This window comes from Podarcis bocagei (genome assembly GCF_964188305.1).
Source record: "Podarcis bocagei genome assembly, chromosome: 2".
In the NCBI taxonomy this organism is placed as follows: domain Eukaryota; kingdom Metazoa; phylum Chordata; class Lepidosauria; order Squamata; family Lacertidae; genus Podarcis; species Podarcis bocagei.
The window spans coordinates 61253143-61269208 of record NC_138126.1 but is presented as its reverse complement, the minus strand read 5'-3'; the positions used below and the strand labels follow the sequence as shown (position 1 = coordinate 61269208).

The following is a 16066-nucleotide window of genomic DNA, read 5'->3' as shown; positions in this document are numbered from 1 at the left end:
CTTGTTACTCAGTTCTTCATATCCAGCTTGAGAAATGTCTTCCAGTTTCTGGCTGCTACGATTCTGGAAGTGATTTTCTCACAAAAATAATGTAAGCTGGAAACACTGTGTCTGGGTAATCTCAGTGAACAGATTGATGCTAAATGTGATGATTTATACCCAGTAATTTGAGAAATGAAATTTAGGAATCCTCGCCACGAATCTGTTCTCATAACATGATTATCAGATATAATGACCAGAGTGCTTCCCTGTTCCAACAGCTGTCAGGTACCTGTTTATACATATTAAAGTAAAACAGCCATTTGAATGTTGTAGTTATTTTCTGATAGCATCCTATTTTTGTAGAATCTATGGATTGTCCTTCTAGATATTGGCATTGCCCATCCTTTTTTTGTTTACTGTCCCCCCATAGCTCAAAAACTCAGGGCAGCACTATATATAAGCCTGATTATAACTCAGAATATGAATTTGCTTTCCTTCTTCAAAATTGGCTTAACCAATAAGGAAGATGATACTTTATTATTATTAACCATTTATCAGTCACTTTGTACATTAAAAAGTCTCAAAGTGACCTGGCAATGTTAAACATAACATACATAAGCTCTGTAGTTCTTGGTAGGGGGGTTGTTTCTTAACTCTTTCAGATGTTCCATAAATTCTCAATCACGACTGAATTTGAAATATTACTTTGGAATAAGAATTCCTTATACCTTTAGCAGAATTTCATAGCTGCTGTTCCAGTAGTCTGTCTGCAGCTTTATTCTGAACTGTAGCTAGGTCTTTTTCTCTTCTTCTTATTTGCATTTATAGTTCATCCTATTCTGGACAGATAACAAAAGATAACTACCCCAAAAGAGGAAGTGATGGCAACAAATTTGGATGACATTAGAAGAAGATTAGACAAATTCAAGGAGGATAAGGCTATCAATAGTTACTAGATACAATGGCTGTGTTAACCCAACTACCTGAGGCGATATACCGTATTTTTCGCTCTATAACACGCACCCGACCATAACACGCACATAGTTTTTAGAGGAGGAAAATCCGTAGGCATGCCACCCGTAGGCATTCCCTCCATAACACGCACAGACATTTCCCCTTACTTTTTAGGAGGAAAAAAGTGAGTGTTATGGTGCAAAAAATACGGTAATAATAATAATAATAATAATAATAATAATAATAATAATAATAATAATTTATTATTTATACCCCGCCCATCTGGCTGAGTTTCCCCAGCCACTCTGGGCGGCTCCCAATCAGTGTTAAAAACAGTACAGCGTTACATATTAAAAACTTCCCTGAACAGGGCTGCCTTAAGATGTCTTCTGAATGTCAGGTAATTATTTATCTCTTTGACATCTGATGGGAGGGCGTTCCACAGGGCGGGCGCCACTACCGAGAAGGCCCTCTGTCTGGTTCCCTGTAGCCTCACTTCTCGCAATGAGGGAACCGCCAGAAGGCCCTCGGCGCTGGATCTCAGTGTCCGGGCTGAACGATGGGGGTGGAGACGCTCCTTCAGGTATACAGGACCAAGGCCGTTTAGGGCTTTAAAGGTCAGCACCAACACTTTGAATCGTGCTCGGAAACGTACTGGGAGCCAATGCAGATCTCTCAGAACCGGTGTTATGTGGTCCCGGCGGCCACTCCCAGTCACCAGTCTAGCTGCCGCATTCTGGATTAATTGCAGTTTCCGGGTCACCTTCAAAGGTAGCCCCACGTAGAGCGCATTGCAGTAGTCCAAGCGTGAGATAACTAGAGCAGTGTTTCCCAAACGTTTTTGGGCAACGGCACACCTGTGTACTAAAAAAAAATCTCGCGGCACACCACCATTAAAGCCCCGCCCCGTGACGTCAGCGCGCAGCGTCACGCCGGGAGGGACGCACAAAAGTGAACGTTTTTTCCCTCGGCAGCTCCTCTCAGCTGCGCTCAATCCGCCTCCGCGCAGGCTGAGGGAGGGAGGGAGGGGCGCGTGTGACCCGTCTCTGCTGGGAGACCAAACCCAGCGAGACAGAGTCGTGCGGAGGCGCCCAGGCAGCGCTGCCGGCTGCGAGGAGGAGCGCCAGGCAGCAGCAGGAGGCGCGGCCTCTCCTCGCCGCCCCCGCCCCGCCTCTCGCCGCCCGACTCGCCCGCCTCCCTCCAGGCATCTCGCGGCACACCAGCCGGTGTCTCACGGCACACTCGTGTGCCGGGGAACACCGGTTGGGAAACACTGAACTAGAGGTACCTCTGAATGCCAGTTAGTGAAAGTGATAAGTGGGGAAAGTGCTGTTTGGCTCAGGTTCAACTTGCAGGCTTCCCACAGAGATCTGATTAGCTGTTTTGGTAGCATAGTTTAGATTTGTATTAAATATGATTGGCATTTACCACAGTGCTGCCCACCAACAAGGTTTTATTTTCAAAACCCACATGTCTCTTTCACCAGTGGCCTGGAAACAGTTTCCCTGTTTATTCTTCATCTCACTTAAGCTGCAGCAACCTCAGATGTTGTTTCCAGTAGCCGTGCAGCCACAAACAAGCTTCCCACCATTAAAGCTTCTTATTCCGCAGAGAGTCCCAAATTAATCTGAGCAGTGGCTCTTGTGTACATATGGCTCAAAAAAGCACTGGCACAAGGTTAACCGTCAAACATAAGCAGAGGGCATACTGCAGAGCCCCTTCCCTTCCTTTGGATCAACTTTTGATTTATAATTTTTGGATGCTTTCTGACTCAGGATTGACCAGGTTCAGCTTCTGCCTGTTCATTAACTGTAGAGTTCGTGTGTGGGGGTGTGTGCTCTATATCAGGGCAGAATTTCTCTTTGACGTATTGTACATGAAGACCCCTCACCCTCAAAAAGCTACTTTACTTTTTGTAGGAAGTATGCCCAATGTAGGAAGTATGCCCAATGTACTGTCTTCTGCCAGTTTGGACTGCTGTAGCAAAACCAGTTAAAATATGTGGGTTTTTTTAATGTACCAGGAGAGTTTTAGAACCTCTCCTATTAAGATACAAAGAAAAGCCCAGAAATTTATTCCGTGTCTGGCCATATCGGTGAAGGCACCCAGGCGACAGGAGCAGGGGGCTACTAAGCAGGGTCTGTTGATGATGATGAAATCCACAGGGTTACTGTTGTCCTTGTCACCAGAGGGATTTATTTGGCATTCCAGGCACTTTTGTTGTTGCAAGTGCATTGCCATTTAATTCAGGGTAGAGAAATGAGTAAAGCAAACGATAATTGAATGTGTCTCCTGTTCTCACTGATAGAACACCCACTGTGTGATATTTGTAAAATTTTAATACCATGACTTTCATGGTGGTCTGTTGTCAGTTGTCTTGTCATTTGGTTTTGACATCACTTTCTCTGTTAGTATGTTGCTGCTGTCCATTTGGGGTGAGATGCCTTTTTAGGTAGGGAAGAGGTGGATAAAGTAATGTGTCTTATCTAGTTTGCATTGCCTGCATACACGAAGCTGAATTGTTATCTCACTACCAAAATGACTTCAGAGTTAATGAACTGGCTCCTTCCTTCTTCAGACAACAGCCTTGAAAAGGAAAGAATTTAGCATTTGTTCTTCATAGAAAATTACTGAGTATGCCATTTTTTTTAATTGAAGAATTCAATTATTTCAAAAGGTTATTTCATTTTGAGGACATGTTTAGCTCCCTGTGTGGGACGGAGGGAGCAACCTGTATTAATTTTCAAAATCTCAGCTATCCAGAGTATTCATGTGCTATTTTTCTTTATAGTCACCAGGAGCCGAGGAAGATTAAAGTGCTGCCAGTTCTGCCTTGTCTTGGTTCCTATTCTAAAATAGCCAATGTCTGCCATTTATTTTAAGCATAGATTACCTGTGATTGAAAACGGAAGAATATTTGCATTAGATGATGGCATTAGTATAGTTGTCGTGGTACTGTTGCCGGTCAGTGAAACAACTGAGCTGACACAAGGTTGTGTTACAAGGTTTATTTGCTATGCCTGAGTTGGGTGATCCATTTCAAGTTAGTTATAGCCCTTGTAATACAAAGGATATAAATTCCATAAACCAAATTGATAAGCGTTTTCAATTTCTGACAGTAGTTAAGTAGCTGTAAGCACAGGCAGATCTTTCTCTTACCATTTTCTGGATCATTGATAAATCATTAGAATGAGCTGGATAAGGAACTGTAGAAGAACCACAAAATATGTTCTCTTATCTTTCCTGTGAGGCCTGATTCATGTTAAGTTTGAAGCCCTTTGCCAAGAGTGGTTCTTAACTGTGGCCCATGAACCACTGATGGTGTGCAGGCAATTTAAGTCAATTTAGAGCATTGACTTAAGGATGAAACATTGAGGCCAGCAGCTCATCTATGATATGTTTGACCAGTTGCGACATAAAAGGAAGAGAACTTTATTGGGAAGAAAGGTTGGTGAAGTGTGTGGCTGCAATTCTTGCAGTTCTTCTTTTACTTGTTATGTGCAGTCTGTGGCACATTCACTTGTTAGCTGCAGTATCCAGCAGCGGTTTTGCACTAGCAGAAAGCACATGATTGTGCATAGAGGGGTACATTATCTTTTTGGGATTGATCCTGCCAGCTCCACTCCATGCCTTCTATGCTGCTCCTAAAGGTTGGGGAACTCTCTTGAAAACGTGGGATATGGCATGGAAGGCTGTCGTGGGGAGGAGGAAATACTAAAAACTGGATGGCCCAACTTGCATGAGCAGAAGCGCTTTCCACTAGTACAAGGCATCGTAAGTTACAGCCCAATATCTTTTTCCAGTAAAGAGCTTCATTTGTGTGCATCTGAGGTCTCAGACTGAGCATTTATTTGGGTATCCTTGTGATATCTATGGAACTACTGTGGAAAACAGTGTGAGACGACAAGTTGCTCCTGCAGCTAATTTTGTTGGCACCAAGTGGCTAGGATTTCTCAATGGGAACTCCTTTGTGCAGACAATCCCCAGCCATAGCAGGGCTAAGTGGTTCACCTGATGCCATGGTGATGAGGTATGATTGACAGGTGGGCAGCCTCATCCACTGGTAAAAGTGGTCTTCAGGATGGGATCTCAGAATGCAGCTTGTCCCATCTTACAACATCTCCATTAGCTGCCATGTAAGCACAGCCCCTGACATAATCTGAAGATGGCCCATTCTTCCACCCCCACCAGTTCCTTTCTTGCTTTTTGTTCCTTCCCCAGTGGCATTTAGGATTGGGAATTTTAATCTGAGATAGCCATGGTGAAAATTGAAGCAGGGCAGTGGTATTCTGGGCTAGTTAATCCAAAACAGTTTTTTCTCTGGCTCTGTCAGTTATTTGCTCCTGCTCGCTCACTACTAGCATGTGCCTTCCCTCTTAAATAGCAGATTTACTCCTGAGGGAGTGCACCATCAACAAGGAAAAAATAGGCCCTTGAGGGCTTTACAGTGGTACCTCAGGTTAAGAACTTAATTCGCTCTGGAGGTCTGTTCTTAACCTGAAGCTGTTCTTAACCTGAGGTACCACTCTAGCTAATGGGGTCTCCTGCTGCTGCTGCTGCTGCTGCGCCGCCACGCGATTTCTGTTCTCATCCTGAAGCAAAGTTCTTAACCCGAGGTACTATTTCTGGGTTAGCGGAGTCTGTAACCTGAAGTGTCTGTAACCCGAGGTACCACTGTGCAATCAACCTGAATTGAGCTGAGAAACAAGTTTGTAAAGGGGGGCGGGCCTAAGACCAGGATATTTTAAGTGTCATACTCTCCTGCCTGAGTGTTAAAGACACAGTAAAAAGCCCTTGTCTGTATATCCCATTGCTATCAGAGGTATGGTAGGTGAGCAGCAGAGATAGGGCCTTCTTTCTGGTAGTGCCTAGATGGTTGAATGCTGTCCCTGGTGAAAGCTCTGGACTCCTTCCCTACTTTCATGCAGGTCCACAGCTAAGGCCATTTCCCCCCCACTAACCTTTTAATCTTTGACTGTTGTGTCCTATTAATGTGGCTACTTATACTCTTATGTTTTGCGGTGGTTTCATTGTTTTAAAGCTACCTTTTGACAGTGTTGTATATAGCATGGAAAAACAGGACATAAATATAATGGAATTTTTAAAAAATGTCACTAGGGTCAAATACGTGAGAAGTTGGCATAATACAAGTTGGACAATGTTAGGAGAACTACATGAGAAAAATATTTGCCTTTTGCTTTCATCTATGTGTAAATACTTTGGCGATCGTATCTTTGCATAATTGGATTGCGTGTGCTGGCAATATTGTGTTGCATATTTTGCCTCTGTACAAAGGGGGAGTCGTTTGGTTAACCAAGAGATTACAACAGTCCTTTCCATGTAGCTTTTACACTTCTGTCTTCTCTAGTCACTCTTGTTAATCTTTCGGCAGTCGTTTTTGTAAAGCAAAATCTTATATCAATATAGGATCCTGCTGAGATTGCACTAAAGAGGCTTTCTGTCCTCTTTCTCTGGTTAGGGGAACCTCTTATTGCTGTGGGATTTGGAAGAGGTGTTCACGCTGTACAGTGGTACCTCGCGTTAAGTACTTAATTTGTTCTGGAGATCCGTTCTTAACCTGAAACTGTTCTTAACCTGAAGCACCACTTTAGCTAATGGGGCCTCTTACTGCCGCCGCGCCACCGGAGCACGATTTCTGTTCTCATCCTGAAGCAAAGTTCTTAACCCGAGGTACTATTTCTGGGTTAGCGGAGTGTGTAACCTGATGCGTATGTAACCTGAAGAGTATGTAACCTGAGGTACCACTGTAGTAATATGACCACAAAATAGTGACCATATTCATCTGTAATGCTAAAACAAAAACACAAACTAATACAGTAGCCCCCTCCCACAACACAGTTAAAAGGACATAGAATGTTAACCAGCCAAAGGCCTGTTTAAAGAGAAATGTTTTTGCCTGGCATCTAAAAATATATAATGAAGGTGCCAGGCGAGCCTCCTTGGGGAGAGCATTCCACAAATTGGAAAGCCACTGCAGAAAAGGTCTGTTCTTGAGTTGCCGCTCTCTGGACCTCTCCACTCTCATGGAGGAGGCACATGAAGAAGGGCATCAGAGGATGATCACAGGGTCTGGGTCAGTTTATATGAGGAGAGGCTGTCCTTGAGGTATTGCAGTCCTCAGACATTTAAGGCTTTATAGGTCAAAACCAGCACTTTGAATCGGGCCCATAAACTAATTGGCAGCCAATGCAGTTGGGCCAGGATTGGCGCAATATGCTCAAATGGACTTGCCCTTGTGAGCACCCCGGCCACTGAATTCTGCACCAGCTGGACTTTCTGAACAGTCTTCAGAGGCAGCTCCTTGTATAACACATTGCAGTAATCTCTTTGAAACACAGCATTTTGGCGAGGGGGAGGAATGAGTTGTGCATTGGGTAGTGGCATGGTCGTGAGTGTGTGCTGTTCGTGTGGTTTGTATGTGTGTAGCATGTCTCTGTATACATTGACCATGCCAGTCACTGGTATGTGACCCTTAAGAGGGGTGGCCTATGTCAGTGTGGTCACTGGGCTGAAGAAGGTTCACAAGCCCTGACTGATAGGCATCACCGTGCAACCCGGTTATCTAATGCTGTTCTCTGAACCTGCCACCCTAAGTAGGAGTGGAATCATAGTAAAATACTATCCCCAACTCTGGAGATGCTCTAGTCCAGGCTTTCTCAACCTTGGATCCCCAGATGTTGTTGGACTACAACTCCAATCATTCCTAGCCAGGAGGACCAGTGGTCAAGGATGGTGGGAGTTGTAGTCCAACAACATCTGGGGATCCAGGGTTGAGAAAGGCTGCTCTAGTCAGATGCCATGGTCAATTCTATCAAAAGCCACTGAGAGATCAAGCAAGAACAACAGGGTTGTGCTTCCCCTATATCTTTCCCATAGAAGCTAATCCAAGGCCAATTCTGTCCCCAAACTAGTCCTGGAGTAAAATGGGTCCTCCAGGAGGGTCTTTAGTAGGGCCACCAATATCCCCCCAAAATCTAAAGTTGTAAAGTGCTTTACCACCAGAAGTGGTATTTGTGACTAAGGGACAATTCTCAACTTTCTCAGAGTCCAAGTAAGGGTTTGTAGGAACAGTCACACTACTGCCCCCTTCAAGGCATTAGGCACCACCCCCTGGCTCAAAGAAACATGAACGATTTTCTTCCCACATAATATACGTGGCATTAAAGTGCATGCTTCTAAGCCTTATTTGTACTACAGCATGACTGGACATGCTGTTTGCCCTTGGCACACACTAAGTCGAGTAGTAAGAAGCTAATCTCTTGGAGAGATGCTCTGAAGGATTCTTGTACCTCCTCTTTGGGGTACTGGAGTAACGATCAGGTTTTCTCAGGGTAACAGCTGCGCGGGTCAGCCTACTATGCTGCAACTTACAAAAAACATTTCTGGTTGAAATCATCCTTTCATACCTTATATAAAAGAATGAAGCCCTGCTTCTGATGATACAGGGATGTATTTTAGTTATTGCCAGAATGAGAGAGTATGAAAACCCTTTCCTGTCTTGACAGAACATCAACTAAGACCATACTAAGACACAGAATGGCAGTGTCCAAGGGAAGTCCCATCATATTGGTAGTTTTGTGATTTTTATGTCCCCCTCCCTTTAATTTCATTATTCAATAAGTGCAAAAACCAAGCAATATGCAAATCACCAGCAGTGAATGTCAGGGTGCAGACTGGTCATTGTTCACCATCTTATATGGGTATATTAGCTTCACTTGACAATGCTAGCATATACAGACTAAGTGTTTGTGTACTGTGAAATATCGGCATAGCTTCTCATAAAACTTTCTTCACTTCAGAAATAAGTCAGTGGGCCATGTCTTATAAAGAAGGGTGTTAGGCCTCCCCTGGTCCATTCATCTGAGTGCTGTCTTTGATAACTTTCCCTGCCTTAAAGTAGGGTGTCACAACTATGCATGGAACTTTCATAATGCAAGCCTATTAATAAATAAAGGACACAGTTGTAAGAACTGAATGTACAGTTGCTTCCCTCAGGCCAAAACAATGCATTGCAGTAAAGCAGAAAAATAGCCCTGTGCACAGTCCCTCGTGTGCAGATTGATAGTACATAAGCAGTGTGCAGGGGACTCTTCTTGTTCTCCTAAAAGAACTAGTAGCTCTTGAAGGCTTGGAGGTGATGATAATAGATCTACTGTTGAGGCGGAGGTTGTAGCCATGAAGATGATTAAGTTCTTATACAGTGGAATCTCGGGTTGCGAACATGATCCATGTGGGATGCACATTCGCAACCCGCAGCGTTCGCAACCTGCGTCTGTGCACGTGCGGGTTGCGATTCGGTGCTTCTGCGCATGCGCAAAGCGTGACCGCCGAAACCTGGAAGTAACCTGTTCCGGTACTTCCGGGTTTCGGTGGTCCGCAACCAGAAAAAACGCAACCTGAAGCGTCTGTAACCCGAGGTATGACTGTATATGTTTAAGACTATTCTGTTGTATGTCACATATAGGTTGGAACATTCTTAAACAAAATCATCTCATTTTGTAGCTTATTCATTGACGCCTTAAACTCTATGCATCTTGTGCCATAGGAAAAAATGTGCTTCTTAGAAAATCTTAGTGAAAGCAAGGACTTCAAGTGTGGAGACATTTCAGTTTTTTATAGATCACTTTTATTTTGTGTTTGGCATTCATGGTGAAGAGTCCCTTGATATCCTTTTTATGACATGCTGTAACTTCTTAGAAGAACCTTGGCAGATTTCCCATAGCATTGTTTTCTTTCACAATTTAGAAGACACAGCACAGGATGTCTTTCTGTCAAGTCAAGTTGCTTTCTTGAGACATTTCATCCAGGCTGTTCCTTTTCTGTGCTTTCTGTGCTGGCAGAGAAATGAATATTTGAGTAGCTGCAATTGTTCATATACAGCTATCCTGTTGTGACTGTCCTTCCATGGTTGGACTGAAAATTAGTGTGCATTCTGATTGCCTGATTGAGCTTTTCACAAGAATCTGTCTGGTGATGAAATGCGTGGTGTAAACATGCCTAGTGAAACAACTGAAGAAAAACTTTGCTCCTGCTGCAGCTCGTTTTTACTGTGTATTGGTTGTAGTTAAGTGATTGTTTCGGCTGTTAGGAGTCCAGTGGATCCTGGCTTTTTTGTTTAATTTACTGGTATGGTTAAAGGAATTAAAATCATACATGGCTCCAAGTAGCAGTGAGCTACATGGTAGCAATCCATGACAGAAAGTGTGCATCTACAGAAACTACTCACTGGCTGCAACCATGCAGCATATTACAGAAAAGAGCTTGCAGGGTCATATCCAGATTACCCATGGGATTCCGGACAATATCAACTTTCCTGTAGCAAGAAGTGAGCGAGTCCTCTTTGCTATAGAGGTAAGTTTGAATTACCCTAACTGACTGAGTAAATCCTATATAGGAATGATGCAAGGGTAATAGCAGGAATCTAAAGGGCCATGTGTAACCTCCTGGGCAGGGCTTTCTAGCCTTCTGCCTTTAGCATTTAGGATTTTGGGTAGCTCAGTTGGTTAAAGCATGGTGCTGATAACGCCAAGGTTGCAGGTTTGATTCCTGTATGGGACAGCTGCATACAGTATTCCTGCATTTCAGGGAGTTGGAATAGATGATCCTCATGGACCTTTCCAACTCTACAGTTCTGTGATTCTATTACCTTTGTGTCCCTCAAAAGCTACCCTGAATGTCAGAATACCTTCTCAAGCAGATTTCCATGAAGTGTAAAAGCCAACCATTCTGCTGACGTTGTTGGATGCTAGCCAAAATATTTAGGTGCTATAACTCACATGTGGGCAACTTGCCGATTGCAAGTTGGAACCTTTCAGAGTGCCCTATGTTGGTGCCCGAGTTACTCCCACTGCAAAATTCCTAATGCGAATTATGCTGTCCTCTCCCAGCTCAACAAATAGGAGTGTGTGTGTTTTTGGTGAGGAGAACTGGGTAGGAACTGTCCTTTCATGTAAATTGTTCTCTCCTCAGCCCATCATACACTACTGACGGTAGTGTGGGTGTAAATGGATGTGTGTAACTGTGATGGGGTGGCTGTGTATGTGTGAATAAGCATAATTGTGATGGGGTATGTGTGGCCCTGCCCACTGCCTTTTCTCACCCCATCTGCAGGCACACAGCTACTGGCCACCTAGTTATCTTTGGAGAGAAATAGCATGCTCCACAGCCTTTGTGCTTGGAGGGATTACTAGTGCTGCTTCTATCCTCCCCTTTTCATTTGGCAAGTAAACAAAGCGGCTTACAAAAGTTTTTAAATATGCAATAAAATATACACTGTATGCAAAATCTAAAAAATGAAATCATATAGTTTAAAACCAATTAACCAGATTAAGAACCAGAGATACTTGAAGACTAAATCAAACAGTAGAAGCACGCTGAAATCAGAGGTCTTCAGCCACCTTGAAAATGTGTGTCCAGTGTATGGAGAATGTTTAGAAGTTCCAGGTACTTCTACTTCAGTGCTCTCCACAATTCCTTTCTATTTTGTCACAAGCTGAATAAACTGTGGAAAGTAAGCGCCACAAACAGTTTTGCATTCAAGATAATGATACACAGTGCTATCTGGTGAAATCCAGTTTGGGCTCTGAGAATTATCAACACTCATTGTGGTTGGATCTAGACTTCTGTTTGTGGAAGGACCGAGCTCCAGCAGAGGGTACCGCTGAAGGGAAGGGGGAGCAGAGAAAGTGATTTTTGGCATATTCTTTTGCAGTTCCACACTGTTAGAGGGGTCTTACAACTCTCCTGAGTATGATTACCAGATGTCTCCAGTTCCCGGGGACAGCCCCCGGATTTACCAATCTATCCCCAGACAAAATCCATCCGCTGAATGTCCCCAGATTTAATGTAATGTCCCCGGATTAATCATATGCCTGGGGACTTCCAGACCCTCCCCAGAGCCCAAAGCAATCATTCGCTACCGCTCCAGAGAGGGTCTCCTACCCTGTCTCTCCTGCTTGCTCATGAGGAAGAAGGTGCACCTTTTCATGCCTTTAAAGCCCCCTTTGCTGCATTCTGCCTGCTTGTGAGCTGATGCTGCCTTAAGCCTTCCCTTCGCTCTCCCAGACAGAGGCTGTTGTTTCAAAGTTAAGGGTGGTGGAGGAGGAAATTGTCTTGCTTCTTTTGCTCCATTCTTCATGTTTGTGAGCTACATTGGACTGCCTTCCCTCCCCTCTCTCTGTGTTATTGTCTGTCTCCCCATTTTTTCCTCTTCCCAATTCTCCCTTTGTCTTTTCACACATTTGGTTCCCCAACCCTATATATCATTATGTGCTGCTGCTTCATTTTTCTTCCCTTGCACCCACCCCCACTAGCAAAAAATAAAAGGGGAGGAATGTTTTATGTTTATTTGGGGGGTGTTTATGTTGATTCCCCCTAAACAGCTTTCCTGTTCCCTTCTTATTAAAAAATGAACCTTAAAAAATTAAAATGAACCTTTAAAAAAATTAAAAGAGGCTACCTCTACTTGCTTGCCTCCCTCTCCTTCCCTTTGATAAAAAGGGAGAGATTGGGAGGCTGGGGGGTACCTTCTGTATCACAATAGGTGTAAATGAAGCAGGGAAGCCTTATGTTCTTTTAAGTTGTGGCTGCTCTTGTTATAATAATAATAATAATAATAATAATAATAATAATAATAATAATAATAATAATAATAATAATAATAATAATTTATTATTTATACCCCGCCCATCTGGCTGGGCTTCCCCAGCCACTCTGGGCGGCTTCCAAAAGAATATTAAAATACTATAATACATCAAACATTAAAAGCTTCCCGAAACAGGGCTGCCTTCAGATGTCTTCTAAAAGCCTGGTAGCTGTTGTTCTCTTTGACATCTGGTGGGAGAGTGTTCCACAGGGAAGGCGCCACTACCGAGAAGGCCTTCTGCCTGGTTCCCTGTAACTTGGCTTCTCGCAGTGAGGGAACTGCCAGAAGGCCCTCGGTGCTGGACCTCAGTGTCCGGGTAGAACGATGGGGGTGGAGACGCTCCTTCAGATATACTGGACCAAGGCCGTTTAGGGCTTTAAAGGTCAGCACCAACACTTTGAATTGTGCTCGGAAACGTACCGGGAGCCAATGTAGGTCTTTCAAGACCGGTGTTATGTGGTCTCTGCGGCCGCTCCCAGTCACCAGTCTAGCTGCCGCGTTCTGGATTAGTTGTAGTTTCCGGGTCACCTTCAAAGGTAGCCCCACATAGAGCGCATTGCAGTAATCCAAGCGGGAGATAACCAGAGCATGCACCACTCTGGCGAGGCAGTCCGCAGGCAGATAGGGTCTCAGCCTGCGTACCAGATGGAGCTGGTAAACAGCTGCCCTGGATACAGATTTGACCTGTGCCTCCATGGACAGCTGTGAGTCCAAAATGACTCCCAGGCTGCGCACCTGGTCCTTCAGGGGCACAGTTACCCCATTCAGGACCAGGGAGTCCTCCACACCTGCCCGCCTCCTGTCCCCCAAAAACAGTACTTCTGTCTTGTCAGGATTCAACCTCAATCTGTTAGCCGCCATCCAACCTCCAACTGCCTCCAGGCACTCACACAGGACCTTCACTGCCTTCACTGGTTCTGATTTGAAAGAGAGGTAGAGCTGGGTATCATCCGCATACTGATGAACACCCAGCCCAAATCCCCTGATGATCTCTCCCAGCGGCTTCATGTAGATGTTGAAAAGCATGGGGGAGAGGACAGAACCCTGAGGCACCCCACAAGTGAGGGCCCAGGGGTCTGAACACTCATCCCCCACCACCACTTTCTGAACACGGCCCAGGAGGAAGGAGCGGAACCACTGTATAACAGTGCCCCCGGCTCCCAGCCCCTCAAGACGGTCCAGAAGGATGTTATGGTCGATGGTATCAAACGCTGCTGAGAGATCCAGCAGAACTAGGAAACAGCTCTCACCTTTGTCCCTAGCCCGCCGGAGATCATCAACCAGTGCGACCAAGGCAGTTTCAGTCCCATGATGAGGCCTGAATCCAGACTGGAAGGGATCCAAATGGTCCGCTTCTTCCAGGCGTGCCTGGAGTTGTTCAGCAACCACTCGCTCAATCACCTTGCCCAAGAATGGAAGATTTGAGACTGGGCGATAGTTGGCTATCGTGGCCGCATCTAAAGATGGTTTTTTAAGAAGCGGTTTAATAACCGCCTCTTTCAGCGAGTCTGGGAAGGCTCCCTCACGGAGGGAAGCATTCACCACCCCACGAAGCCCATCGCCCAGTCCTTCCCGGCTAGCTTTTATAAGCCAGGATGGGCAAGGATCAAGGAGACAAGTGGTTGGTTTCACTCGTCCAAGCAGCCTGTCCACATCCTCGGGGGTAACAGATTGGAATTGATCCCACACAACTTGACTAGACAGGACTCTAGCACTCTCCCGCCCCGGCCCTGCTCCCACGGTGGAGTCTACCTCTTCTCGAATCTGAGCGACTTTATCTGCAAAAAACTTTGCAAAGTCATTGCAGGAGATCATGTTGCCCGTACTGGGCCCTGATGGAGCAGGTGGTTCCGCTAAATTGCGAACCACCTGAAAGAGTCTCCTGCTGCTGTTTTCCGCAGATGCAATAGAGGCGGTGAAGAAAGTCTTCTTTGCCGTCGCTATCGCCACTTGGTAGGCTCGACATTGAGCTCTAACCCGTGTCCGGTCAGATTCAGAATGGGTTATCCGCCACCGGCGCTCTAGCCGTCTCAACGATTGTTTCATTGCCCTCAGATCCGTGGAAAACCACGGGGCTGTCCGGGCTCCATGCAATCGGAGAGGGCGCTTTGGAGCCAAACAGTCAATAGCCCTGGTTAACTCCACATTCCAGCGGGCCACCAGGGAATCAGCTGAAAGGCCATCAACATGGGATAAAACATCCCCTACCACTCTCTGGAAACCATTTGGATCCATTAAGTGGCAGGGGCGGACCATCTGAATCGGTCCCGCCTCCCTGCAGAGGGGAAGGGTCGCGGAGAAGTCCAGTTGCACCAGGAAGTGATCTGACCATGGCACTTCTTTGGTTTCGCTTTTACTTAGTGTCAGATCACCAACATCCATAGAGGTGAACACCAGGTCTAGGGCATGCCCGTGGATATGAGTTGGGCCAGACTTATTCAGGGACAGCCCCATGGAGGCCATGCTTTCCACGAAGTCCCGAGCGGCCCCTTGTAAGGTCGTGTCGGCATGGATGTTAAAATCCCCTAGGACAACCAAACTAGGTGTCTCCAGGAGGACATCCGCCACGACCTGAAGCAGCTCGGGCAGGGAATCCTTGGTGCAGCGGGGAGGTCGGTACACCAATAGGAATCCTGTACTACCCCTATTGCCCAACTTCCAGAACATGCACTCAGAGAACTGGGTCTTTCCAATAGGACGCCTGGTGCAAACTAATGACTTCCTAAAAATCACTGCAACCCCCCCTCCCCGCCCACAAGGCCTGGGTTGCTGTGCGTAAGAGAAACCTGGTGGACATGCAGCGGCAAGGACAGGCCCATCTGCTTCATCCAACCAGGTCTCTGTCACACATGCCAGGTCAAATCCTCCATCCACAATCAGATCGTGGATGGCAGTGGTTTTATTCATCATTGACCTGGCATTGCACAGCAACACTTTCAGGTCATGTGGGTTTCCCTTGTTGATTCCAGTATCCTTCCGGTCAGGACCAGACCTGGAGGCAGGGATAGTCCTCAGACAACGACTAAGCCTGCTTCCTCGGTAATGACATGGTCGGGTCTTAGCGTAACTCCTCCTCCTACCCATGGTCACTGAGATCGGTTGTCCGAGTGCATCCCCTCCTGTGGAACCTGCCCCAGCCATTTTGTTTGCTGGGACCCACTCCCAGGCAGCCCTGACCCCTCCCCTTAAAATCAAATTAAAGCCTATACAAAAAACAAACTAACAGAACAATAAAACTATAAAAACAAAAAACAAAGTTACAAAGTATAAAAACAAAAAACAAAATTACAAACACAACATAGTTAAATTAAACAAATTCCCCCACCCAACTAAACACCCCACCCCCACCCCCGAGGCCTCCCTGGAGCCCCATAAGCTGCGGAGGTGAGTATGGGGCCCGCCCCCAGGCCCAAGGTGGAAAATGGGCTTCAAGGGGGAGCGGTCCTCCCCACAAGCTCACGGCAA

The 16066-nt window shown here is 45.7% G+C and overlaps 1 protein-coding gene across 4 annotated transcripts in view; it reads left to right on the top strand.

The window, feature by feature from the left end:
• The window catches only part of RBM6 (RNA binding motif protein 6), a 61562-nt gene that overhangs the window by 18000 nt on the left and 27496 nt on the right, over window positions 1–16066 (top strand). The window lies entirely within an intron of this gene.